Source organism: Sorex araneus, chromosome 1, assembly GCF_027595985.1.
Source record: "Sorex araneus isolate mSorAra2 chromosome 1, mSorAra2.pri, whole genome shotgun sequence".
Taxonomy (NCBI): domain Eukaryota; kingdom Metazoa; phylum Chordata; class Mammalia; order Eulipotyphla; family Soricidae; genus Sorex; species Sorex araneus.
The window spans coordinates 81476275-81504110 of NC_073302.1; the positions used below are offsets into that span (position 1 = coordinate 81476275).

General features: G+C 43.2%; 1 pseudogene; it reads left to right on the plus strand.

Annotated features, from left to right (window-relative positions):
* The first annotated feature begins 1143 nt into the window (after nt 1–1143).
* Nucleotides 1144–27781, plus strand: LOC129402001 (40S ribosomal protein S4-like; annotated as a pseudogene).
* Nucleotides 27782–27836: the final 55 nt, after the last annotated feature.

Genomic DNA, 27836 nt, shown 5'->3' on the forward strand with positions numbered 1-27836 from the left:
CTAAAAAATGAAACTCTGAAAGTTTATATTATGTAAACATTGTGTGAACTGATGTGACTTCAATCTTAGAAATGATTCTATTTAAAATAAAATCACTGTGACGGAATAGTCCCAATACCAAAGCTTTCCCCATGGAGAAGTTTTCGTTCTAACAAGTGTGCTGTGAGATCTTACCTGTAGAGGCGCACTTGACTCAGCTTTATTGTGTCTGTACCAATAGGCATGTTACTCTGCCTCTCTGTTATCATAGACAAAACATTTGTCGTTATAGTCAGTCGAAAACAAGCCGCAGAAACATTTTCTGACACTGGAGACTGTGGGATGAGCACGACAGGGCTTGGGGGCTGCTGTCCAATGACAGCCGAGTGCTCCTCTGTGCCAGCCCCTGGACGCCAGTCAGTCCTGCAGCCCCGACGCTCCCTCAGACAAAGCTCGGTTAGCTGCTTGACAATTGTCTATGAAAGTCTACAAAGTGATACAATTATATTCTAAGGTTATTTGTTTATAAGACTTGTTATGTGCATATTGGTAGTTATTTTTAACTTTATAAGGAAAATGTTCCTAGCATAACCATAATCTATGAGTCCTGAATTTTCTGGACTTGATATTGAGGAACACGAGGATATAGAAACAGAGTAGAAAATTATAAAGCAAGTCCTTGGAACAAGGGAACACTGAGGGCCTGGCAATGTTTTACTGAAATCTATTTTCATTATTATTTCACTTCCCTGGCTAATCACTTTATTTCCAGTTACCAAACAAGAGACAGAAGCTTTAGGACTAAAAACAAAAACAAAAACAAAAACCTTTAAAAGAGCTCTTTGGAGGCAACAGCACAGCGGGTAGGGCATTTGCCTTGCAGGCGGCCTACCCGGGTTCAATTCCCAGGAACCGATATGGTCCCCTGAGCACTGCCAGGAGTAATTTCTGAGTAAAACGCCAGGAATAACCCCCGAGCATCTCTGGGTGTGACCCAAAAGGCAAATAAATAAATAAACAAATAAATAGATAAAAAAAGAGCTCTTTGGTGACCTAACTTCTGGATTCTAGAAAAGATGCTCTAGTGATAGTAACTAAACAAGAAAGAGATTTAGTTACTCTTTCCCTTTCTAGCACATCCATGGTTTGTGTCCCAAGAAGTGTATGGCAGCTCCAAAGCACTGGATGGTTGATAAACTGACCAATTATCATGGTCAGTATTTGCTCTTCGTCCACACATTGGCCTCCAATATCTGAGAGAGTATCTTCCAACACATCCCTTTCCTAAGAAACAGACTTAAGTATGTTCTTAACAGGAGACAAGGGGAAGATCATCTGCATTCAGTGGTTGGTTAAGATTGATGGCAAGTTTCAAACTGATATAACCTGTCTGGCAGCTTTAATGGATGTCAACAGTATTGATAAGATAGAAGAGAATTTCCAGCTGACCTATGAGACCAGAGGTCACTTTCTTTGCTGTTCATCGCATTACTACTAAGGAGGCTAAGTACAAGCTGTGCAAAGTGTGTGAGATCTTTGTGGGCATCAAAGGAATCCCTCACTTAGTGACACACAGTGTCGCGCGCCGCTTCGTCCAGCGAAGAAACACGCAACTCGGAGATCCTTTTGGCTGCGATTTATTCAGGAACTTTCTCATGCGTTAGAGAAAAAATCAGGAACGGGGACGTGGAGTAAGGAGGAAAAGGGGACGCATGAGGGAGAACCGACCAGCCAGGTGACTTCCCCCCTTATATACTTCTCCCTGCCTGTTTGCCCTCAAGTGTCTGCAGCTGATAAACCAGCCATAACTTGTGAGCGTGACAAGACATCCTGATTCCCCATCAGGTGTTGTTCACGAAGCACGGTGCAACCAACAAGAAACAGGTGTTCACGAAGCACGGTTCCATGGAGGCTCTCCACAGTTCCCCCTTTTTGTTTTAGAACAGCAAGTCTGTGTAGCGACCTCGGCCCCCTTGGCCTTACCCGTCATTGGGAGCCCTCTCGCTTGTAGGTCCCTGTCTTAGGTTGGTCCAAGGGTCAGGTGGGTATAATGCACCCTTTCAAACTCCTCAACTACAGGAGGTCCCCTGCAGTTAAGGGTTCTCAGCTGCACAATACCTTTGCTACATCCAGCTAGACTTGATTGTTCTCAGCGAGATTATTGATTCAAAGTTGCAAGCCAAAGCTTGGGGGATTGCTGTGCCTCCAGGGCCGGGATACCTGCAAATATCACGCCCTTGTAAATAGTTGTACTTGCTGCATATTATATAGACACCAGGCAAAAACCAAAGCAGTGAGAAGCAATAAGGATAGTACTACTCCCGCCTCCACCCACTCTTTGATAAAATAGAGGGGACTTCTACTCAGGTCTTATTAAGGTGGGAACGGAAGGGATTAGAGCAGGCCAAGTTGTAGCAATGGCCCAAAAAGCTGCTTCTTCAGCTCGTATCATCACAGGAACCAGGCTGAGCAGGAGCACCAGTTTCCACCTCTTGGTCTACTGGAGGTGCGGTCTTTCGTGTCAGACGTTCAGGAATCCACACTGGTTCTGCCCTGTCCTGTGGAAAAACACAAACAGAACCTCTGGCCCAGGTTAACACGGGGTCCGGGCCGTGCCATTCACCAGAAAGGATATCTTTCCATTTAACATATCCTTGGCACACAGGAATCTTTGAAGAATGCCTGTCTGCAGAGGAGGTGCCCTTATCATCAATGATCAAAAAATTTAGAGTAAAAAGTGCAATAGAGATTCTTTCTCGAGGGGGCCGTCCCAGGCCAACTCCCCCTTTTTGTTTTATTAGGCATGCTTTAAGGGTGGAATGAGCACGCTCAACGATGCCCTGTCCTTGTGGGTTATATGGGAGGCCATGAGATAAAGAGACTCCCATCTGGGCACAAAATGCGGTGAATTTAGCAGAGGTGTATGCCGGACCATTATCTGTTTTCAGTTGGGCTGGAATGCCCCAGGCTGCCCATGCTTCAAGGCAATGAGAGATAACATTTGCGGACCGCTCCCCAGAAAGGGGAGTGGCATGAATGATACCGGAGCACGTGTCCACAGATACATGGAGATATTTGAGCCTGCCAAATTCCGAGAAATGTGTAACATCCATTTGCCAAATGCGTAAAGGCACAAGACCACGAGGGTTTATGCCCATGGAGGGGGCAGGAAGAAAAGGGACACAGTGTGGACAATGTAAAACAATTGCCCGAGCTTCGGCTCGAGGTATTTGAAATCTATGTTGAAGGGTCCGAGAAGAAACATGGAAACGGTCATGAAAATTTTTTGCTAATTGTAAAGGAGACCGAATAACAAAACAAGATGGTCTAGTGAGTGCATCAACACAAGCATTGCCTTCTGCTAAGGGACCCGGAAGGCCTGTATGAGAGCGGATATGTGTGACAAAAAATGGTTTTTCACGGGTCCAAAGAATTTGCTGTAAAGCAGATAACAAAGAGGCTATCGAGCTGGAGGCCTTTATGGGTCCTGCCACCTCAAGTGAGCAAAGAGCATTTACAACATATCGTGAATCAGAGATCAAATTGAAAGCAAAGGGGCAATGCTCAAACACTGTCAAGACAATGCGGAGTTCCACAACTTGAGGAGACGTAGTTGGAAATTGCATACGAATAGGATCTTGACCCTCTATCATATAAGCCCCCCAGCCTGTACTTGAACCATCAGTATAAATGTTTGGAACATCCCGAAGGGGTACATAAGAGGTGACTTTGGGGAAAATTACCGGATGGGTTTTAAAGAAGGTCATTAGTGGATGTTTGGGATAATGATTATCAATAACATTGGGAAAAGAAAATCGGAGAATCGCCCAATCATCATGTAAGTTACACAAAGAAACTATTTGAGTGGAATTATAGGGGGTAATAAGAGTATCTGGAAGTTTTCCAAAGTATTGCAAGCAGTCCTGAATACCAATCATAGCCAAACGGGCTACAGCTGCAGGGTATAATTCCACGGCTTTTGCCGGAGAGACCCTAGGATGAATCCACAGAAGGGGTCCCTCCTGCCATAGGACTGCAGTAGGTTGCCCATATGTTGGAAGCACACAAAGTAAAATAGGAAACTCAGGCTGCACGCGTGTATTGCCAGCAGCAGTAAGAGCTTGCTCAATTTTGCAAAGGGCTTCTCTAGCTTCGGGTGTGATAGTCCGTGGGGAAGAAAGAGAAGGATCACCTTGAAGCATATTGAATAAAGGTTTTAAGTCATAGTTAGGTAATTTAAGGTATCCCCTTATCCAATTAATGTCTCCCAACAAACGTTGGAAATCATTAAGCGTGTGTAAGTGGTCAAGCCGAAGCGTAATTTTTTGGGGATGTACTGCTTTGGGGGTTATCTTAGCGCCTAGATATTGGACAACTGTTCCTTTCTGAATTTTTTCAGGGGCAATAATTAAATTGGCACTTTGTAAGAGCGAGGTTAATTTGAGTAGGGCATTATTAAGAGCGTTTTCGGATTTTGCTGCCAGCAGGATATCATCCATATAATGCACACATTGTACTTTTGGGAAACACTTTCGCAAAGGAGCTATGATGGAACCTACGTATAGCTGGCAAAGAGTGGGACTATTTGTCATCCCTTGTGGGAGGACTACCCACTCATATCGCTTATCTGGTTGCTCATGGTTCTTAGAGGGTAATGTAAACGCAAAACGGGGAATATCCTGTGGATGTAACGGGATAGAGAAAAAGCAATCTTGTATGTCAATGGCAATTACATGCCAATCTTTTGGTAAAGTGGCTAATAAAGGCAGGCCACGTTGTACAGGCCCCATCACGCGCATTTGAGCATTAACAGCTCGAAGATCATGCAACAAACGCCATTTACCGGATTTCTTTCTAACTACGAAAATAGGAGTATTCCAAGGGGATACAGAAGGACGTAAGTGTCCAGCTGACAATTGTTGATTAACTAAGGCTTCAGCTGCATCCAACTTTTCAGAGGACAAAGGCCACTGTGGAACCCACACCGGGTCCTCTGTTAACCATGTTAGGGGGATGATTTCCACAGCGGCCCCTACAATAAATTTTGGTCAGCAGAAACAGCAGTAGGGCGCGAAGAAGTGCAAAGCCTAACTCCCATCTTAGCCAGAACATCTCGTCCCCAAAGGGAAAAGGGCAAATTAAGTATAAAGGGCTGGAAGCTATCCTGGTGTCCCTCGTCATCCTTCCAGGTGAGGTGACGTGCGCTTACTTCTGGGGTACTGAGGTACCCCAGGCCCTGCAACTGCTGAGCAGAAGCCTGTGTGGGCCAGGCAGAAGGCCAATCCTTAGTGGCTATTATGCTACGGTCTGCTCCAGTGTCAAGGAGTCCCATGATCCTTTTTCCTTCTACTATTAATTGCATCATGGGTCTGGTATGCATACCTAATGCAAGAAAAGCTCCCTCAATTTGTTCCTGATTTAAAGCCCTTTTACCATTGCATGTCTGTCCACCCACGGCGGGAAGGAGAATAACCTGGGCAACAGGGTCCCCTGGGCTGATAGCAGTAATCCCACGGGGAGACTCAATCAGGGCTCTCACACTTTCAGAATGGTTGGGATCAATTATACCAGGATATACACACAAGCCTTTCAAAACTGCTTCAGGGGAGCCTATTAGCAATCCTATAACTTCATTCGGTAAAGGGGCTAGTTTCCCTAACTCTAAAATCTGTACTCCCATTCTCGGAGTGAGGACCATGGGATTGACGGCTTGTAGGGTCACAGCGGGGGAGGCCTTAGAGGCTCCCCCGAGTCCCTGGGATGTTGCAGAGATGGCCATTCCTCGGAAACTTGCGCCGCCCCATATATTTGAGGGCCCTGGGGACGTGGGCCCCGTAAGCCGTTTTTTGAATCCCTTCTTATATTGCTTTGAGATATCCTATGGCCGTGGACATCTCTCACTGACCTACACTCACTTGCCCAATGTCTTCCCTTTTTACACTTAGGGCAAAGTCTGGGTCTAGATCCTACAACTTGGTTATTGACAGGACACTGTCTCCTCAGGTGCCCTGTCCTTCCACACGTATAGCAGGTTACAGCGAGTCCCGTAACTTTCTTGGTAATATCCATGACAGCCGCAGCTAAGCCTGTGGCGGTTAGGGGACCCCCTATTTCTCGGCATATTTTCATCCAATACTCCAGTCCCAGACTCTTATAGGGGGCGATAGCCTTGCGACACTCAGCAGTGCATTGTTCAAATACCAACTGCTTTATGAGAGGCATCGCAGTGTCCGAATCTCCAAAGATTTTTCCGGCAGCCTCGACTACACGGGCAACAAATTCGGAAAACGGTTCCAGGGGCCCTTGAACTATTTTAGTAAGGTTGCCTCGGACTTCCCCTCTGTTGGGTAGAGCTTTCCACGCTTTCAATCCTATTTGGTTCACCTGCGTATAAACTTCTGGGGGGTACCCGGTCTGCTGATTGGCGAATCTGCCAAGTCCTAATAACATGTCCCTGTCCCAGACTGCTCGTGCCCCTCCTTGGGCTAGATTGGTTGCTGCTTGCTCATTTGCGAATTCCATTAAGAAGGTGCGCCAGTCCAAGTATTGTCCAGGAGTCAACACCGCTCTAGCCACCTGTTGCCAATCATTTGGGGTCATACAGTATCTGAATAAACCTTCTATTTGAGTTATAGTAAATGCGGCGTTGGCTCCATAAGTCTTTACTGATTCTGCCAAGGTCTTAATTATTTTAAAATCTAGGGGCTCATGATATCGCTGTTGATTATTATCTTCAAAAACTGGGTAAGTTAACTGTAGCTCTCGCCTAACTTCTGCCCAGAGCCCGGGTTTTGCAAAAGAAAGTCCGCCTTCCGCTTTGTTAAAGTAAGGGGGCGGATCATCCTTAGAGCCCTTTAGCGGTAAGTATCGGTCACTATCATGTATCGCAGCTTCCTCTTCAATAGGGGGGTCAGAATCCCCGTTAGCCCGTCCCTGCTGAAATTGACGTAGCGAGGGATAAAGAGCCGGACGGGTCATGGATGGTTCTTGGGGCCTTCCTTTCTTTTTTGGGGCTCGTCCCTCCATCAGCGGGGTTCCCCTAGAGGCCTCGCTTTCCACATCCGAACCCTCCTCAGGCTCAGAGGCTACAATGCCATGACGGCTGCCTCTGTCCTTCTTTGTGTCTTCTAACACTACTTGTCCTGATCTTACGGCCTTATCGCACTTCTGATCCTTAAAGTAATCATAGAAAGCAAAAGTGAAAAGACAAAGGGAAAGACAAACAAACATCCAACCAACAAACGAAACATACACATCCATGGATACCATTGTCCTGACTCACCACAGGAACTTGATCGTCATGACTTCTCGTGAACCTTAGTCCTGACTTACCACAGGAACCGGATCGTCACGATTTCTCGTGAACCTTAGTCCTGAATAAATCGCAGCAAGTTCTGAATCTACCGGGGGGGTACTGGAGGTCGGGTTCCCCGTACGGGCCACCAGCTGTCGCGCGCCGCTTCGTCCAGCGAAGAAACACGCAACTCGGAGATCCTTTTGGCTGCGATTTATTCAGGAACTTTCTCATGCGTTAGAGAAAAAATCAGGAACGGGGACGTGGAGTAAGGAGGAAAAGGGGACGCATGAGGGAGAACCGACCAGCCAGGTGACTTCCCCCCTTATATACTTCTCCCTGCCTGTTTGCCCTCAAGTGTCTGCAGCTGATAAACCAGCCATAACTTGTGAGCGTGACAAGACATCCTGATTCCCCATCAGGTGTTGTTCACGAAGCACGGTGCAACCAACAAGAAACAGGTGTTCACGAAGCACGGTTCCATGGAGGCTCTCCACAACACAGTACTCGCACCATTCAGTACCCAGATCCCCTCATGAAGGTAAATGACACCATTCAGATTGATTTGGAAACTGGCAAGGGCACAGGTTTCATCAAACTTGACACTGGTAGCCTTTGCATGGTGACTGGAGGGCAATCTAGGAAGGACGGTGGTCACCAACAGAGAGAGATATCCATGTGGAAGATGCCAGCAGCAATAGCTTTGCCACCCCACCCGCCTCTCCAACATATTTTGTGCTTGGTAAGGGAAACAAACCATAAATTTCTCTTCCCAAGGCAGAGACATCTGCCTCACCACTGCTGAAGAGAGAGACTAAAGACTGAGCCAAGCAGAGCAGTGAGTGAAAAGGCTTTTTTTTTTTTCTTTTTGAGTCACACCCGGATATGCACAGGGGTTACTCTTGGCTCTGTACTCAGGAATTACTCCTGGCGGTGCTCAGGGGACCATATAGGATGCTGGGAATTGAACTCAGGTTGACCACGTGCAACGCAAATGCCCTACCTGCTGTGCTATGGCTCCAGCCCCCGAAAAAAGCCTTCTAAGGGGCAAAATTGGGTGATGAAGGGTCTTATACTTAAAGACAATAAAGTATATATTTATAAGTAGACTTAATTTTTACATTTAGAAAATAATCATTTACGATTTGTTGTTTAGGAAAAGATTATTTTTTCTGTAATTTTTACTAATGCCACAGGGTTTAGTGACAATAACTTCTAGAGAACAGAATTAGAAAGAAAAAAAGAGAAAGAAGAAAGAGACGGAAGGAATTGGTTTTTTGTCTTTACTCCTTTTTGTGCACAAAATATAGCTCTAGTCATTAGAAAACACTAAATGACAATCTGAATTAAAATAACTACAGAAACCACAACTACTAATTAGAACCAACTCTGGCTCTTGCAACAAAACACATTAGCAGCATTAAAAGAGAATACTGACATCCCAGAAGAGGTATGGCACAGGGAAAATATAGCCTCACATCAAAATTTTCAAAAGCAGAAAAACAATAAAAATAAAACAAATACCTTAAGATGATAGTATGTAAAATGACAACTAAACCCATAACGTTTCTAAAAGTTAATACAGTAAAAAAATATAATTACGTACATGAGGGTGTGAGGCCAAAACAAACTTCAATAATGTATTTAGATTTTACGTATGCAAATGGAAGTCAGGTGTCATGTCAGTTGACACACAATACATAAAATAATAAATAAATAATGTGCATACATTTGATATAGTATATATTAATATATAAAATATATATTCCAAAAAACTAGCATACTTATATGTGAATACGATGTTCTATATAGTACTAACCATTTCAGTCATGATAAATAGCATAAAATTATTTTTAAAAATTAGAAAAAATAAAATTGTGGTATTAGTATTTTTCAACCATGTTAGACACGTAGCAATTTTCCAACCAGCATTGAAGAACAAAAATTTGCTTACCAATATGAAATATAAAAGTTTTGTGACAAAAATTACTTTGATGCAGTCAGCAGTTAAATTAAATCAAAGGTCGAACACATTCTTTTCTGTATATGCAGCACCAATTGTTGAATCCACAAAATAATACATTTTGAAGCTGAAAACTCATTTTTGGTAATAAAACAGAGCCTGAAAAATGAAAATTCACTTGTCAAAATTTATGTATACAGTCATGAAATCTTGAATAAAATAAAGCAATCACTCCCAGCTAAATATCCACATTCAAATAATCTTCCCCACATTAAATCCTTAAAAAATTAGACACCAATTTTAACACCTTTACTAAAATCTATAAGGTTTTTAAACTAGTGTTAGTAGTAGATAACTATCCTCTGTAGATCATAAAACCAAGTTACTTCATTTAGTAATTTATAATTCTTCAAAGGAGTATCCTATTAGTGTACGTGTTTGTCCCGCATCATCTGCATGTTAGACAAATATATGCAACATAAGTTAATATGTGCAATACTAGTTAAATATGGTAGAATAGCCAGAAAGAAAGCATAATGGTTCAGGCACTCAGCTTTCACGTGGCAAACCAGGTTCCAAATCCCAAATCCCTACGGGCCCCCAGCATTACCAGGCATGATTCCTGAGCACAGTGTCAGAATCAGGATTAATCTCTGAGTAGTTCTCAGGGTGGGCCCCAAGCCAAAAATAAACTTTTCTCTCAAAAGGCAGAAACAATAGCAAAGGTAAAACTTTAAAAATATTTCAGATAAACAGAACATGCCATGCGCAAACTTTAATTACATTTTTTTCCTGAACTTTAAAGATGTGGGATGCAAGTCAGAGGGCTAAAGAATCATCAAGTAAGAAGGTTAATTCCAAACTACAGAATTCAGAAAAGTCAGGAAACAAAGACATTGTAGTTTGAGATATGAGATAGGTTCAAAAAAGTCTATAGAAGCTCTGCTTGCGCCTATGGTGAAAAACATGGAGACAGAGAGTCGCTCCAACCCTTAACAAAAAGACAAAAAAAATCTGTATGAACCAAAGAAATCTTAATGGTTTTTCAAGCAAAGAGAAATTTGGGGTAACACAGAATCATCTATTCACCCTAAGAAGGATAGAGAATAACACTATTCCTCTGTCAGTAAGAGGTGGAAGAGATCAAAGAAAAAATTAGAAAATAGAAATAATTAGCAAATTTTAATTTTGCCATATGAATAACTAGGTTTAAAATTATCTACAAATATCAGTCAGAAATTATCTAACAGTTGATTTTAAAAAATCAATAGCAAAATAAATGATGCCAACAAGAAACCGACTATAAATGCCAAGAAAGAAAGAAAGAAAGAAAGAAAGGAAGAAAGAAAGAAAGAAAGAAAGAAAGAAAGAAAGAAAGAAAGAAAGAAAGAAAGAAAGAGAGAGAGAGCAAAAGAAAGAGAGAAGGGAGGGAGGGAGGGAGGGAGGAAGGAAGGAAGGAAGGAAGGAAGGAAGGAAGGAAGGAAGGAAGGGAAGAAGGGAGGAAGGGAGAAAGGAAGAAAAAGAAAGAAAAATAAGGAACAAAAAAATCACTGAAAAAGGCATACCATGCAAACACTAATCAGTGAAATCTGAACTGGCTAGATTGCTACCAGAATGAACTTCAGAATAAGAACAACATCATGGATAGAGAAAATCACTCTATAACCACAATGCATTGATCACCAAAATGAGCAAACTTCTAAATAACTATGGTGAGACGAAGTCACAAGTAAAGTTAGAAAATCTTTTAAATTATGAACATGAAAAAAGTCATTGTGAGTAAAGCAATGCCAGCAGGAAAAACTCAGAAATCAAATGCATCTGTTAGAAAACGGGGGAACAGAGATAGCACAGGAGTTAAGAGGTTTGCTTCCAATGTGTCTGACCTAGGTTTATTCCCCAGGACCACATACATCCTCTCTGAAATGCCAGGAGTAGCACCATACCCAGAGTCAGGAGTAGACCCTAAGCACCATAAGGGACTGTGGACTTCTCTCCCTACACCCCCATCCAATAAATAAATTGGTAGTGGTAGTGTAACTATTTACATATCTGATTTAGGGATACAAAACATAAAAAGAATGTCAAAATTAGAACGAGTAATTCAGAGGCATTAATCACTAACAATTTAGTTAAAAAATATTCAAAGTTCCTTTTAACTGCTTACCTTCCAAAGATGTGAGAATTTCCGCAGATGCCTTCTTTTTTGGGGGGGAGGGTCACACCAGCAATGCACAGGGGTTACTCCTGGCTCTGCACTTAGGAATTATCCCTGGTGGTGCTCAGGGGACCATATGGGATGCTGGGAATCGAACCTGGGTCAGCCGCATGCAAGGCAAACACCCTATCCGCTGTGCTATTGCTCAAGCCCCAAATATGGCTTCTTCTAGGAGCTTTTTTTTTTTGTAGAATTTTTTCCTATTTTCTGCAAATAGTTCAATCTTGACTTCTCTCTTTCATATCTGGATGCCCTTGATATCTTTTTTCTGTTTGTTTTTGCCTAATTGCTACAGGACATACTTCCAGTACTATATTAAATAGCAGTCGTGAGAGGGCAAACTTGTCTTGTAATTAATCTCAGAGGGAAAGCTTTTTAGTTTTTCACCATCTGTAATAATACTTGCTGTGGGCTTACGTGAGATGGCTGACTGAATTGAGGAAATTTCTTTCAACTCCCATTTTGTTGAGGGTGTTTACCATGAATGGGTACCGGATCTTGTTAAATGCTTTCTCTGCATCTATTGATGTGATTATATGATTGTCATCTTTTCTTTTCATTAATACGGTGTATTATGTTGATTGAATTGCAAATGTTATACCAGTTTTGCATCCCTGGTATGAGTCCTACTTGGTCGTGGTGTATTATCTTTTTGATGAACTGCTAAGGATCTTCTCTAAGGATCATCCCTTATGCTCACCAGGGATATCAGAATATAATATTCACTGTTTTGCTTTTTTTTACTATCTCTGCTTTTGTTATCAGGGTGATATTTTTCTCATAGAAACTGTTTGGGAGTGTTTCTTCAATTTCCTGGAAAAACTTTGAAAGGATTGATAGTAGGTCCTCTTTAAAGGTTTAAAAGAATTCACCGGTGAATACATTTTGGCCTGGGCTATTGTTTCTGGGAAAACTTTGATTACCATTTCAATTCCTTCAATAGTAATAGGTCTGTTCAGGTATTTCAAATTTGGTTCAGCCTTGGGAGTTTACAGTAATATAGGAATTTATCTGTTTCTTCAAGTTTGTCTTGTTTTGTTGTATAAAGATTCTCAAGGTAATCTCTGATGATCCTTTGATTTTCTGTGGTTTCTATTGTGATGTCCCCCCCCTTCATTTCTGATTCAGTTTATTGGGATTCTCTCTTTCTTTTTAAGTCTTGCTAGTCATTTATTTTCTTTATTTTTTTCAAAGAACAAGTTCTTTGTTTCATTGATCTTTTGGATTGTCTTTTGAGATTCCAGCTTGTTAATTTCTACTGTTTTATTATTTCCTTCTTGCCACCTGGTTCAGGCTCATTTTGATTTTCCTCAATCGTGGTTGAAGTCGGCCAGCATCTGTGCCGCTTTGCTAATATTTGGCAATATGAGAATGATGTCATCATCGAAGCGGAGGTGGTGTAGTTGCCGACTGTCTATCTTCACTCCCATTCCTTCCCGTTCTAGTCATCGCAGGACGTTCTCGAGGGTGTCCCTGAAGAGTTTCGGTGACATGGTATCACCCTGCCGACCCCTCACTTCCTTGTAGAATGGTGAGATCCTGGTGGTGAATCCATCATACAGCTCGAGGAGGATCCTGATGTACTGACTTTGAACGCCTTGTGTGGCTAGGGCTTCGATGACTGCTTCAGTCTCAACAGAATCGAAGGCCTTCTTTAAATCGATGAACATTAGACAGAGTGGCATCTTGAACTCTCGTGAAACTTCAATGAGTTTGGTCACTGTGTGGATATGGTTGATCGTGCTGAATCCTTTTTGGAACCCAGCTTGCTCACATGGTTCATCTGGTGTTCTGCTTATTCTATTCAGGATGACTCGAGTAAACAAATTGTAGACGATGGGTAACGGGCAGATTGGGCAATAGATGCCAATGTTGTGGATGTCTCCCTTCTTGTGCAACAGAATGGTCTTGCTGGTTTTCCTTGGGGACAGAAACTTGCATTCGGACAGGTAGCGTGTGAAGAGCTGAGCAAGGGTATTGACGAGTACTGATGGGAGATTCTTCAGGTGTTTGGGTCTGACCTTGTCTGGACCAGATGCCGTACTTGTCTTTACCGACAAAATGGCGTGTCAGATTTTGGAAGGGAGGACGTTGGGAACGACATATCCATCCTGCGGAATTTGGTATGTGGGCAGGTGGACATGGCTGTCGAAGAGATCAGAGTAGAAGTCATGAGTAATCCTCTCCATTGCCCTTCTGGAAGATGTGATAGATCCATAAGGATGGTGGAGAGCAGTCATCTTGGTCTTGTAGATGGCGAAGGACAGGTGAGCATTGTGAATACTTTTTCTGGCTCCTGCCACATTGGCCAATACTGCTGCTCTTCTCTCTTTGAGGTCTTCCTTTATTGCTTTTCTACACAGCTTTGTGACCTTGGACATTAGCTTCTGGTTGCCTGAGGCTCGTGCCAAACCACATTGGCAAATGAGCTCGAGAGCTTCCGAAGGCAGGAGTCGGTTTGTGTCTTTCCCAATCTTGCCATATTTCACGCAATCATGGAGGTGCTGAACCAGTAGATCGTATTCCTCATCGATGTTGTCAACGGTAGCATCTTCCCACGTTGCCTCAATAGTGCCAAAGAGCTCCCAGTCGGTGGTCATTCTGGGAGTTTTCTTCGTAAACTTAAACTCTGCAGTCCTTTCTCCCTGCTCTGTGAAGCAGAATTTTGGATGAAGGTGGTCCAATCCCATTTGGAATATCGGGACAACAGTGACATCGGTCAGGTAAAACATTCAATTGAATATGATGTGGTCAATTTCGTTGTGCAACTGTCCACCAGGAGACTTCCATGTCCAACGTTTCGATTCAGCCTTCTGGAACTGTGAGTTACTGTGGATGGTCTTAGTCGACATGATTAACTCAGTCTCTCACCCTGTTCGTTCCATTCTAGGCCATGGGACCCAATGTGAGTTCTTTGGGCGACCTTCTCGGTCCTATCTTGGCATTAACGTCATGAACAATGATCTTGTAGAAGGTGTGGTCTTCTTTATAGGACTTCTCCAGCTCCATGTAGAACTTCTCAATTTCTTCTTCATCGTAGTTGTATATTGATGCATAGGTGACAAACATAGAAATTGCCAGCAGTGAGCCACATCTATTCAAGCATAATCATCCGATTCAGGTTGTTAGGCATTTGAATCAATCAATGCTCCTGGCTAAGTTCTTGTTGACAAAGACACTGACGCCACCGAAGCCTCTGTTGTCACATGTTCCAAGGGACAGTTCTTCTCCAGTGTGGAAATTGGCCTGATGTGATTGATGCCCTCTTGTTTCAGTCAGACCAAGGATGTCATACTTGATCTTCTGTGCTTGCACCATCAGGTCCTTGGTGGATGCTCCGTATGCCAGTGTACTTGCTTTGAAACAGACAGTCATATATGTCTTTCTTTGTTTTGGCAGTCTAGTTCGTCCCTGAGATTTTATCAGGCTCTCCTTGCTCATCCTTCTTACAGCTGCCATATTGGGGGGCTCTTTCGGTGTCAGGCAAATGAGGCCCATTGTTGTTACTGTTTTGGGCATATCGAATTCACCACAGATAGCTTGACAGGCTTTGTTGTGCTGGCGGGGTACTCTCAGTAGATTGCCGGGCTCTCAGTGAGGGATGGAGACTTTTAGAGGGGCTTCCAATCACCCTTACAGGTGTTCCCATGGTTCACACCATATTTGAACTCCATCAAATATGGTGCAAAAATTATGGGAAAAAGGTAGTAAGTGTCCTAAGCTGTGTACCGGAAAGTGGCCTGGAGCATAGCAGTGGCTGAGTATTTCACTTTAAATTTCTTTCAGAAGTTTTGAAATTTGAACTAAATAGGTCTTTTAACTCCTTTGTTAAACTGAGGGGTTTTTGTTTTTCACATAATTGCAATTTGGTTTATTACTATTCTGTATTTATGTTTGCTTGTTTGTTTACATGTAAGAATAAATTATGGTTCTGTGTATTGGTTTTGTAGCTTGCTACTTTACTATATAAATATATTGTTTTGAGGAGTTATTCAGAGAAGCCTTTATGGGTTCATACATACAATATTTCTTGCAGTGCTTTGCAGGTTTTAATAAGTAAATCTTCCCCCTCCTCCTTTTTAAAAATTGATTCAGTGTTACCTAATTTTTTTCATAATTAGAAGCGGGATTTTTAAATTTATATCCCTCTTATAACATTGCTTACATATAAAATCACAAAAGATTTTCCTGTTTGCTTGTGTAAGCTGCTACTTTACTGTGAGGATTTATTGCTTCTAGGAGTGTTTAATTTGTGATTGGTTTTGCAGTCTCAGGGTTCTTGATATGTCATCTGTAAATAGTAAATTTGACTTTGCCAATTTGAACACTTTAATTTTTTCTTGCTTAATTTCTGTGGCAGCAACTTGCAGAACTCTATTGAATAACAGTGCTCTCAATATATTGTTACATCCATAACAGATTTGGGAAGCGATGCACTGAAGAAACAAATGTTGATTGAAGCTGACTTCAGATTACACCATGTCACCATAACACTAGATAGAAAATGCTTTATCTGTGAAACAAACAAACAAAGAACCCTATAATGTATACACAGAATAAAATAAGTGATACACACTATGCTAACATACACATACAGAAAACAGAGGCAGTAAGAAAAATAGAAAACCAAGAAAAGTAAGACATACATGACATTTTTCCCTTTCTGCTATTTGGGCCATTCTCAGTGGTACCTGAGAATGAGTCCCAGCTGTTTGCTTGGGGACTTCCTGGTGGAACTTAGGGGGCCAAGAGGTGCCAGGGACCCTACACAGGAGACCCATGTGCAAAACATGCTCTCAAGGATCTGAATCACTGCTCTGGACAGAGGATTATTTTTCTTACTGGCAACAGTGACTCCTTCTCAAATGGCAATTACTTTTAATAAAAGTTAACTTTCCCCAATAAAAAAAAAACATAAAGTAGCCAAATACAAAAAGCCAAATACAAAAGCCAGTAACCTACTTTATATTGTCTACAGGGAATTCTCCAGCTCTACAGACACACAAAGGTCAAAAAAATGGAAAAAGACTTCCCATGCAAATAATAGCCAAAATGGAGAAGCAAATGCGACCACAATAGCCGTAGACAAAACACTTACCGAGGAAGCCTGTATGAGTGTTTGCATGCACCCATGTGTCCAGGAGACCTGAGCACCGGTGCTGGAGAGGCAGGAACCTTGAGTGCAGCGAGTGAGTCCACGGAAATGTGAGGTCTGGGAAACTGGTCTGCAGCAGGAAATGAGGCAACCAGGGCTGTGCTCCCCAACGAACTGGGTTCACGTTTCCAGGAACAGCCCCGACCTTCTTCCAGGAACAGGCATAGTAGAGGATGCTATTTTCTAGAGCCCTGTAGAAAAATCTCCAGAGTTTGTGTAGTAGTTTAGGGGACTGGAAGGAGTGAGGAGCTCTCTTGGGCCTCCCATCCTGTGCAGCAGTTGTTGGAACATTGTGTGACTGAAACCCAATCACAAACAACTTAGTAGCTGTATGTCACAGTGATTGAGTAAAATCAATCAATCAATCAATAAATTTTAAAGTTATTTTTAAAATATCTCCTCTCAGGCAGGAGGTCTGGTCCGTGGTTGGGAGCTTGCTAGCAGTGTGTGTGTGGGCTCGGGGGAGCAGTTAGGAGAGAGAGACGACCATTATGACAATGATAGCTGGAAAAGGTCACTCCCCACAAGTACTGAGAGCTGAGAATAAAGGGACAGACATGACAATCATTTATAGCAAACCATAAACCCAAAAGGTAAGACAGAGGGAGGGAGGAAGAAGAGTGTGTGAGTGCTGTAGAGGCAAGTTGGGTGGGTGGGAGTGGGGATGGCAGGAGGGAAACGGGAGACATGGCTGGTGGGAAATGTACACTGGTGAAGGAATCTTGTATGACCGACACCCAATGATGAAAAACTTTTTAACCATGGATCTTACGGTGACTCAAGTGAAAAAAACACCTCTCATAGAGGCAGACTGAGTGGTTGGTGGAAGGTGAAGAGGTGGTGAGGGTATTCACGGAGGGAAGTGTGCACTAGTGAAGGAACTGGTGTTAAGATACTAATATGCCTCCACCCCAACCATGAGTAACTATAATTCACAGTGACTAATCAAAAATTTTAAATTATAAAATCAATTAAGAACTCCACCAAATGACCAGTGGGAGATCAGTTCTTTTTTTTAAAAAAAAAAACTTATAGTAATATTTAATTTAATTAAAGAGCTGTGATTTTGCAAACTTATTGATAGTTGAGCTTTACCCATGTATCATTTCAAAACGAATCCCACCACCAGTGCCAAGCGTTTGAAGGAACTGCTGGGCCGCAGTCTTCTGAATCCAGATGTGCTCTCTCCTCCTGAGGCCAACAAGGGCACAGGAGCCTTGGCGAGGACCCGCCAGGGATCCCAGGGCTCTGCAAGGGGTCAGATGGTGGCAGGCAGCCAGGATGCTGGCCTGCAACTCCCACAGTGGCCGCAGGTGGGACAGCAGAGGCAACGCCGTGCTGTGCCCCTGAAGTCACACAGCCTCTAAGGTGAGGTGTGGGTCCAGTCAGCACCAGCCGACTCCCAGCACAGCGGCCTGAGTCCGCAGAGCCTCTCTGCGCTCTACCCTCGCTCCATGGAGGTGCATAATAGCAAAAAGATGCTCAGCACGCGTGCGTGCGCGTGCAAGAACTTCTGGCAAAGGCCAGAGTCTTGCACGAGGCCAACCGGAGTTCAATCCTTGGGACCCCAGATGTCCCTGAGGCCTCCAGGAGAGATCTCTGAAATGCAGAGCCAGGGTAAGCCCAGAGCACTGCCGGGTGTGGCCGCGAAAGAAACAAACTAAACCAAAAGAAGAAAACCTGGAGGCGGTTGAATGCAGCCTAAAGCTGCAGTGCTGACCCTCTAATGGCCGTAGCCATGCCGTGGCCCTGAGTGTGGCAGCTGCAGACTTGGTCCATCTTGGGCACCTTTGTGTGTTCACCACCCGCATGTGCCTCGGGGGAGCTCTCAGCACTTGGTGCCCTACACGAAGCCGAAGGTCCAGAGGCCCATCATCAGGATGTTGCCGGTGTAGGGCTCACACAGCTGGGCGTCTCTGAAGTTGATGACTTTCCTAGTCACCTTCCTGAACAGCCAGTTTTCAACCTGGAAGCCATGTTGAAAGGACCGAGAAGCACAGGTCCTCACTTCCCTTCTGCTGCTGCCTACAAGGCCCAGGGGAGAAATTCTGCTGCCCTGGTGCAGGGGGGATGCTGCAGTGTGTCAGGATCAGACTGGTCCCCACCATTATTGCTGAGACCTGTGAGACGTGCAACATCTACAAGTAGGCGAACTTGAGCTTGTCGAGAGCTTGCGGGCATTTGGTCATCGTCACCAGTGTGTCACAGGTCTTTGCCCTGTACAGTCTCCTGATGGTTTATTAAATACCGAAGGAGGATCTGAACCCATCCAGCAATGGGGACGTTCTTTTATGTGAAGCTTGTGTTTATCTTACCGTCTGGCAAGAAGGAGTGTGCACCTCTTTGTTCTTAGAAATGTGGCATGACATCACATGTCACATTTCTAAGAACATTCTTAAAATTCTAAGGAAAAACTGAAGAATGAAATTTTCTTCAGTTTTTTTTACTTCTTCAGATAATTAAGAGAAATCAAACCTGTTGTCTTCATCACCAGACACACCGGTCGTCGCTCTTTTCCGCTTCTCCACCTCCCACTCCTAGTTATCAAGAGCTTGGATGCACACTGATACCACAGAATGCGCCTTGTACAGTTATACAGATGTATAACTTAAGACCTGTCAACTGACAGACGAACACATGGAAGAAGCCGAACCTTTAAGCATCCATGGTCCAGTGCTGCACTGTGCTGCATTCCTTTGCCCGGAGCCGAGGGCGATGGGTCGGTAGCCAATCTATGGAGAAGACTTCAGACAGAAGGACGGTCAGTTCCAGGTACAGGTCCAGTTCTGCCCAGAGTCATTAGGCTCACCTTGACCTGCCTTCATGAGGCATCCACATCCTGGGCAAGCAGAGAGGGAGTGTCCCAGTGTCTGCCCACAGGAGCTGAGCGGGGGAGGGGAGAAAGAAAAAGAAAGAAGGAAAGAAAGAAAAAAAAGAAAGAAAAAGTGCAGAAAGAGAGAGAGAGAGAGAGAGAGAGAGAGAGAGAGAGAGAGAGAGAGAGAGAGAGAGAGAGAGAGAGGTATAGAGGCAGGCAGATGGGGGGAGGGGGGAGGGAAACTGGGGACACATTGAGAACATGCAAACTGCTGAAGGGATGGGTGTTGGGACACTATAACTCTAACCCAATCATGAAAAACTTTATAACTGTGTAACTCATGATGATTCAATACAAAAACATTTTAAGTGTCTCTCAAATCCTGTGTGTTCGTGTCTGTGTGAGTGAGTGTGTGAGTGTGTGTGAGTGAGTGTGTGAGTGAGTGTGTGAGTGTGTGTGTGTGTGTGTGTGTGTGTGTGAGAGAGAGAGAGAGAGAGAGAGAGAGAGAGACACTATCTTTGTAGTCAATGTACTGTATGTATGTGAAATCCTGGAAAGTTAGAGCCAGGTTGAAATAGAATTAAAGGCCCTTAGTACAAGCTGGAGTTCAGTTGTGAAGTCATATGTACCAATATTTAGAAATATCTGGTTTTGGAGATATTTTTAATGATTGTAGACTAAGGACTCCACCCAGCAACTTAGTGAAGTTGAAAGGAGAACAAGGCAGCCCGCACCCTGGAGGACTTACAGTTTACTTGTGAAGAGTCAGCCCTGACCCTAACTGGAAGAGGCCACCTTAATATGGGAGCAGCCTGGAAGTTGTCTTTCCTGGCAGTTTCATTAAAGCACTGTAGCACTGTCACTGTTGCCCCATTGTTCATTGATTTGCTTGAGCAGGCACTAGTAACGTCTCCATTGTGAGACTTGTTGTTAGTCTGTGGCGTATCGAATACGCCACGGGTAGCTTGCCAGTCTCTGCTGTGGGGGCGGGATACTCTCGGTAGCTTGCCGGACTCTCCGAGAGGGGTGGAGGAATCGAACCCGGGTTCGCCGAGTGCAAGGCAAAAGCCATAATTTTAATAAGCATTTTAAGACTGTACTGCTAATTATTTTGCATAAAGCATAAAAATGCATTTCATTAAGACAAATTATCTTTTATGGTAGTTTTGATACCAGGTCTGAAAGACAGTCATGACTTAAGTCCTAGGCATAAATCTGAAATTAGTGCTTGATATGATCACCTATCAAGAGTGTTTTAAACTCTTTGATATATGATTTCCTAGAAATTCTGGTTTTAAGGATACAAAATAAGCTCGGCTTAATTTACAACAGGAGCAAAGTTTGCTGGAGCAAAACTGTAGTATGTAATCGTCAACTGTAAGTATTCTAAGGTTTTTGGCTATTTACAGAATGGTGTGCTTCTGTTTGGTTTTTGTTACACTCGAAAGTTTTGTCATATTCTATATATCAATATTTGTCTGGTCTATGCATGTGTTAGACACTGTGAAACGGTGGATCTTAAACCAGGTTTGTGAATGTCACCACTATTTTACACTCAGAACTCTGGTAGGATGAGAATCCATGTGTCCGTGCTTTGCTATTACTCCATGAGACCACAGCACTGGCACTTCGTAGGAGGGTTCCACTCTATTGCTCCAAGAGACCACATGTATAGAGATAGGTGATAGGTGACATGAGACCACAACATGGGCTCTTCGTAGGAGGGTTCCACTGAACAAATAAGATGGCAAAATAAAAAGGAGCACAACCTGATGACAGTCAGCCCCCCTCCCCTTAGCAGAAGTGAGAGCTGGGACTACTGAGATATTACCAACTCAGGCTGGTCATGGCTTTATAGTATGATATTCTTAAAAACAGTTTGAGTGCTTTATGAATAGAGAGTTTTAGGAAAACAAAGTGTGTCTTATAGTAAAGGGAACTTGAGGTTTTAAATATTGTAGCAGAAGATATTGTCTCATGTGAAAATGGCCTTTAATAAAAAGGAGGAAAAATAGAAAGCTAGAAGAAATATTTGACTTCAAAGTAAGGTAGACATAACTGATTTTAAATGTTGTCCCCTTTCATAAAATGGGTGTTAATTTTCAAGGACTGTTTTAAAGATATAAATATAAACGGTGTCTGGTGTCGGCTCGAGCTCCGCCGAGATTCGACCCGGGTGGGCATGCCTTTGCGCAGCCGCTTTGCTGCGGAATGACCAGGATCCAGAGCCAGCTATATTACTTGGGGTCCCAGCGAGTGCTTGCAGCCATGTCTCCAGAATGTGAACTAAGCTTTTGCTCCATGCTGCCCCAGGAAGGGAAATGATGCAATTTCCAACTTAAATCTCCCTGGATTAATTACTAAAATACAGAAATCCTAAACCACGCGGCCGTTACTCTGGCCTTGCGACTTTGTATCTCTTCATTCTCATCAGTGGAAAGGGGGATAAACTCCAACAAGAATAGTGAGTTCTGTGTTGAAACTCCAACAACAATAGTGAGTTTTGTGTTGAAATATGGAATGTAATTAAAGTAAAGAGAAAAGGAAGTGAAATTTATCAGTTATGCAGGGGGGGGCGGGGCTAGGAGGGTTGTAGGTATACTGGGTATTTTTGTTTTGTTTTGGTTTTGGTTTTTTCTCTTTGTTTGGTGGTGGAATATGGGCACTGGTGAAAGGACGCATGTTTGAGCATTGCATAACTGAGACATAAGCCTGAGAACTTTGTAACTTTCCACGTGGTGATTCAATAAAATAAATTTCTTTAAAAAATGGACAAAATAAAAAAATAATTAAAAAGTAAATATAAACGGTGTCTGACATTATCTAAACTGTGTACTGCAGATGGGGGGGAAGTGTGGTTAAGCTAAATATTACATCAAATAGAATGTTTTTATACAATTTTAAAGTTTCAAAGAAATTAAGGAGGTCAGAGAGATGATACAGCAGGTGGAGTGTTCGCCTTGCGTGTGACAGACCAGTTTGATCCCTACGTGGTCCCCTGAGTCCTGCCAGGATTCCTGAGCACAGAGCCAGGCACAAGGCCTCAGCGCCACTGGGTGTGCATGCCCTCCCCCACCCACAACCTTTAACCAAACTAAAAGAAGAGAAAAAGATAAAAGAATAGAAAAGAAAAAGATTTTGTTATCTGTGTAACAAAATATTGAAGATGAGCATAAATTTAAATAATTTGGTGCATGATCATATCACATGTTTGAAGTGAATTCAAAAAATTTTTGTGTCTTTCGGTTAATTACCTGAGTATTGCACATCAGGATGTCAGTGAGATATTTGCTTGTATCTTTCCTTAATGACTTTTGTGTGTTTTTGCTCATGTCAATCTCTTGTTTTGCTGGACAAGCAAAACATAAAGCTATGCTTTTTGTATGAATCACCATGGAAGTTAATTAACTCTAACTCTAAAATACTGGCGTGCGGGTGGACTCTGATTAACGCACCTGGGCTCTCACCGAATTCACTTATTTTAAGCTTCCGTTTCCTTACATTGATCTTAATTCCTAATACCTCCCTGGATGGCCCTGAGACAAGCACTACACTACCCGGGCTTCTCCATGGGAGAAGTGTCAGGCCCCACATGAACTGTGATTGGATAATGGCTCTATTTTGGAACAGGCTGAAAGGAAGCAATTGACAAGGAAGCTAAGGGATTGGAAAAGCGAAAACAAACGTGCCTGAAGCCTGTAGTTTGGGGGCAGGACCAGGTGTTCCCACACTAGCCATCCTGCTCTAACCTCTTAGCTCTGAGACCATTTGAGCTCAACGTAAAGTTTTAGATAAAAAGATTATGTACATTCATTGTTGATACAAAATGACTGCTAATGTTTATTTGGAAGTATATGTAACCAGCTCTCACCCCGTCGCCCTATGGGATGTGACCTCTTCGTAGGTCATTCCATGCATAATTATCGATTGAAAGACTCAATATTGCTAAAATTATTAATCTTCCCTAGCTCTTATATATTCAACATAATCCCCATCCAAATTCAGATGCCATTCTGCAAGGACCTAGAAAAGTCAGCAATATAGTTTGTATGGAATCACAAGAAGCCACGAAAAGCCAAATCCATACTGAAAAAGAAGAGATTTGTAGTATCTCATTACCAATAATTTGAAACAATATTATAAAATGATAGGAATTAAAACTGCAAGGTAACGGAATAAAGGTAGACTTTATCCAAGTGACTGGGATAAAGGTACTGTAAGGTACTGGATTAAAGTTAGGTTTGGTGATCAATGTTCAGAATTGCATACCCAAGGGGAAAAATATATTTCTAGAGATAACTTTGATAAAAGGAGGTGAGAACATGAAAAGGAGTAAAGATTGCCTCTTCAACAAATGGTGCTGGGAATAATTGGATAACCACAGGTAAAGCATTAAAGCTGGATCCATATCCAAAAGGCCAATCAAAGTGGATAAAAGACCTTGAGATCTGACTGGAAACTATAAAGTACACTAAGGAAGATATGGGCAGAGTAGTCTGAATGCTCTTCAATGATATGACTGTAGAAGGAAACAGAATCAAAAATAAACAATGGGACTATATTAAATTGTTTCTGCATGGCAAAATAAAAAGCTGAAACGAAAAGACAGCTTTTCGTAAGAAACTTGTATTAAACGTGTCATAAAGGGTTGATCTCCAGGATATTTAAACTACTCAAAGAGATCAATGACAACTATCCAAAGACCTTATCAAGAAGCGGGAGGAGGAAAAGATGAAGCGATAGTACAGGAGGTAAGGCCTTTACTTTCCCCACAGCCAACCCGGGTTCAATTCCCGGCATCCCATACGATTCCCTGAGAAGTAACTGCTGAGGGCAGACCCAGGCAGATCCCTGAGCACTCAATTTCACAAAACTGAGATGGGCCAGAGAGATGCTACTTTTGTTGGAGGAGCCAGATTGATAGTGGTGCAGCAGGAGCTGCTCTCTAACCCTTTCTTCCACGTGAGGCCACTGCCACTCACACGGACAAGATCCCTATGTTCCTCACCATCACTGGACCTCCCAGCTGTGCCCCAGCAGTTTGTCTTTTTTAGTTCTGGGTTTGCTACTCTTTGTCTCTTATATTCCTGGTTTTGCTACTCTGGCCAGGGCCATATGCCTGTTGGTGAGAGTCCTGTGCTCAGTACCTTGTAACTACCTGGGTGTATGAGCCCTGCCTGTACCTGAACTATCCTGAGCATCAGAGCCCTGCCTCTAACTTCCTGAGTCTGGGCACAAACAGTACTGGGCTCTGTCTCATGGGGCACCACGCTATCTGATCCCCTGGGGGGAAGGTATCCAGAATGCATGTTCTCAACGTGGGAAAGAGACAGAGACAGGCAAAGAGATATAGAAAGGGACAGAGAAACAGGCTGAGAGAGAGAAAGAGAGAAAGAGAGAGAGAGAGGGAGAGAGAGAGAGAGGAGAGGGAGAGACAGAGAGAGAGCCCCAACTTGGGGCCAACTTGGGGCGTCCTTTAATCGGCTGCCAAATCCTACCCTCAACATTCCCATGCTGTGTTCTGATTGGCTACCAGTTACATGGGAAGAGATGGAAAGTGACCTGGGGCTCTACACCTCAGCTCCTGCTGTGTTGTTCCCCTCCCCCTCAGGAGTGGTTACCCTAAATTATTTTACGGGTTGGCAAAGGCGTCTCTTCTAAAATTTCTTTCTGCTGGCATGTGGACGCTCATTTCGCTTGGGACTCCTAGGGTTCCACTCTTGCTTCCTAACTGAGCAGTGGTGGAGTAGCCGGTTTCTATGATGGCTGGTCATATAATTAGTGGGGTTCCAAGACTCGAGATGCCAACATGGTCAGACCCGTGTCTACTAAAAACCATTTCACTAAGACCAGGGAACTTTGGAGAAAGTATTCCCAAGAAACAGAAAATATAAAATATAAAAATATCCCTTAACACCCATAGAAAGATATCGAACTATTTACAAGTGAAGAACACATTTAACTATTAGCCTCGAAGAGATAATTTGCATCTTCCAAATTTTGTGCTTCATAGTTCTTGCCCCTGTGGTTTGTGTTGGAATCCAAAGCAATTATTTCTGTGACCTGGGTTTTAGTGGGTAGTCCTCTAATCAGTGACTATTATTATCATGGAAATGGGTTTCTGCAGAGGTTTGCTCTGTCTATTTGGACATTTACATTTCCAATGCCCTTCCTGATGGCAGTAGTAACATCTGCCATTTGAGCTGGTCTTGAAGCCCTCAAATGCAACATCAATTCGGGCTTGATTCTTTCTTGTGTACTCTGTGTCCTGTGTCCTTGATTTCAATCGACTTTCTATCTCACTTTCAGTGGTTCTAGACTAACCTCTGGAATCAAGCCTAATATTTGAAACTTTCTCTGTATATCCAGGCAGCCTATGCTGCCAGGAGGTACAGACACGCCTCACTACTTTGCAAACAGGGTAAGCATTTAAAGATGTTGCATGCCATTGCATAGCTCAATATGCCTTCTCTTGAGTACCACACCAATTTAAACCGACAATGGTCCTGCCTATGTTCATAAAGCATTTGCAAACTTTTGTGAAACCTTTGGTGCCAAACATATTGCCCATATTCCTGACAATCCTCAAGGACAAGCAACTGTCCGGGTACCAATCGCTCCCTCAAGATTATGTTACAAAAATTAAAAAGAGAAAAGGGGGAGATGGTGATGAATTACAGGCCTATGCTGCACAATCTGATAAATCATGTCTTTTTAACACTGAATATTTTTAATTTGGGTCAAAATGGCCTATCACCAATAGATAAGCTCTGGATACACTCCCCGGGTCAATGTCAAATGCCTGAGTTCCTCTGGAAGGATCCTATAACTAATCAATGGAATGTCCCTGACCCTTTACTCACCTGGGACAGGGGACACGTTTGTATGTTTTCTAGGTCCCCGCATGAAGCGAGATGGAGTCTGGAGAGACTGGTCTGGCCAGTGGAAAAGAAAAAGGCAAAGACCTTTGAGGACATTGACCAAGAAACCAGGACACAAAGTGCTGTCACAGGATGCCTACCTTGCCTTGTTGCTGAGCCACATGCAACCGTCTATAAGATCAAAGACATCACATGGGTTCCTTGGCATCTCCGGGGAGATGGACAGTTTGGCAGTGGCTACTTTTGGACAACTAACTCCCCTTGAGGGGTGCTTGGTGAAGGACTGAAACAGAATATTTGGACATTGGCCATGACTAAGCTAAGTCTTCCCTTCCTGACAACCGGGACAACTTTGAACCAGATGGGGAGAGAGAAGTCAATGTCCAGGTGTCTGTTAATGGGACTGACCGTCATTTGGGGGGATCTCTAAAAGCATGTGTTCCTTTATGGAATAATGATTGGTAAGATAAATATCAGTATCATGGATGGAAGATTGCTTGTCAAAATTGTACCTTGACCAATTAGGTACAGGCATAGGGCCAGAGAATCAAGTTCTGCTTGTCCATCAACCAACTTTTCTGTTCATCCCCACTCTCTGAGGATTGGGTAGATGAGAGCGGGGTACAATTATGGAAGGACATTACCAAAGTATTGAGTAAGGAAAGAAGATTTATCGGTATGTTTATTGCTAGAATAGAACTATTGGCAAGGCATTGGAAATACAGGAAAACATAGATGGAAAAATGGAAGAAAGACTTCCCACACCATGGGATAGCGTACAACTCATTGGAGACAAAGTGCTTGTGTTGAAAGTTAAAACAAGGTATTCAAAGGTCATAATAATATTTATGGATTTGTGTTACTCATCCAAGTATAATGATACTCAATATCCCAGGGGAAAATTAAGAATCATGTGCTTGGTCTTTGGCATTAAGCAAATACTAGCTTCTATTTATTACAATGACACCACGAGGGTCTTGACCTACCAAAAAACGAAGAGGGCATAGTGTCTTATTTTTTGCTGGCTTTTCAAAAGTTATAAATCCCAACTGTGTACTTCACTCATTGATAGGATTGGGCAATGTTGTGATGATTATTCTTTACATTTTTCTTATTGTTCTACTTCGTTTGCTTAAAAGATGTTGTTTCAAATGTCAAAATATTATGGTTTTTACACACATGTGCTGCCCCTCAGGCCTGAGCAACCCATTCAACTTTGAAAAAGGAAAGGGAGAGATGTTGGGGACGGGCCCAGGCACTCCCTGCCTTTGTCCCTGGAAACAGGGACTGGGTGTGGAGAAACTTGGCGTGAGGGTGAGCCGTGGTCTGACGGCCGACCTTGACAGAGGGCCAAAGGACCACCACGCTCTGGCAGCCAGCCTGGAGGTCGAAGGGCCACCATGCTCTGGCGACCAGACTCGAGAGAAGAGCCGAAGGGCCACCATGCTCTGGCGACTGGACTTGATAGGAGGCTGAAGGGAAGGCTAGCCCCTATCTGCCTTGGTCAGGCCCAAGGCCACATCTCCATTCC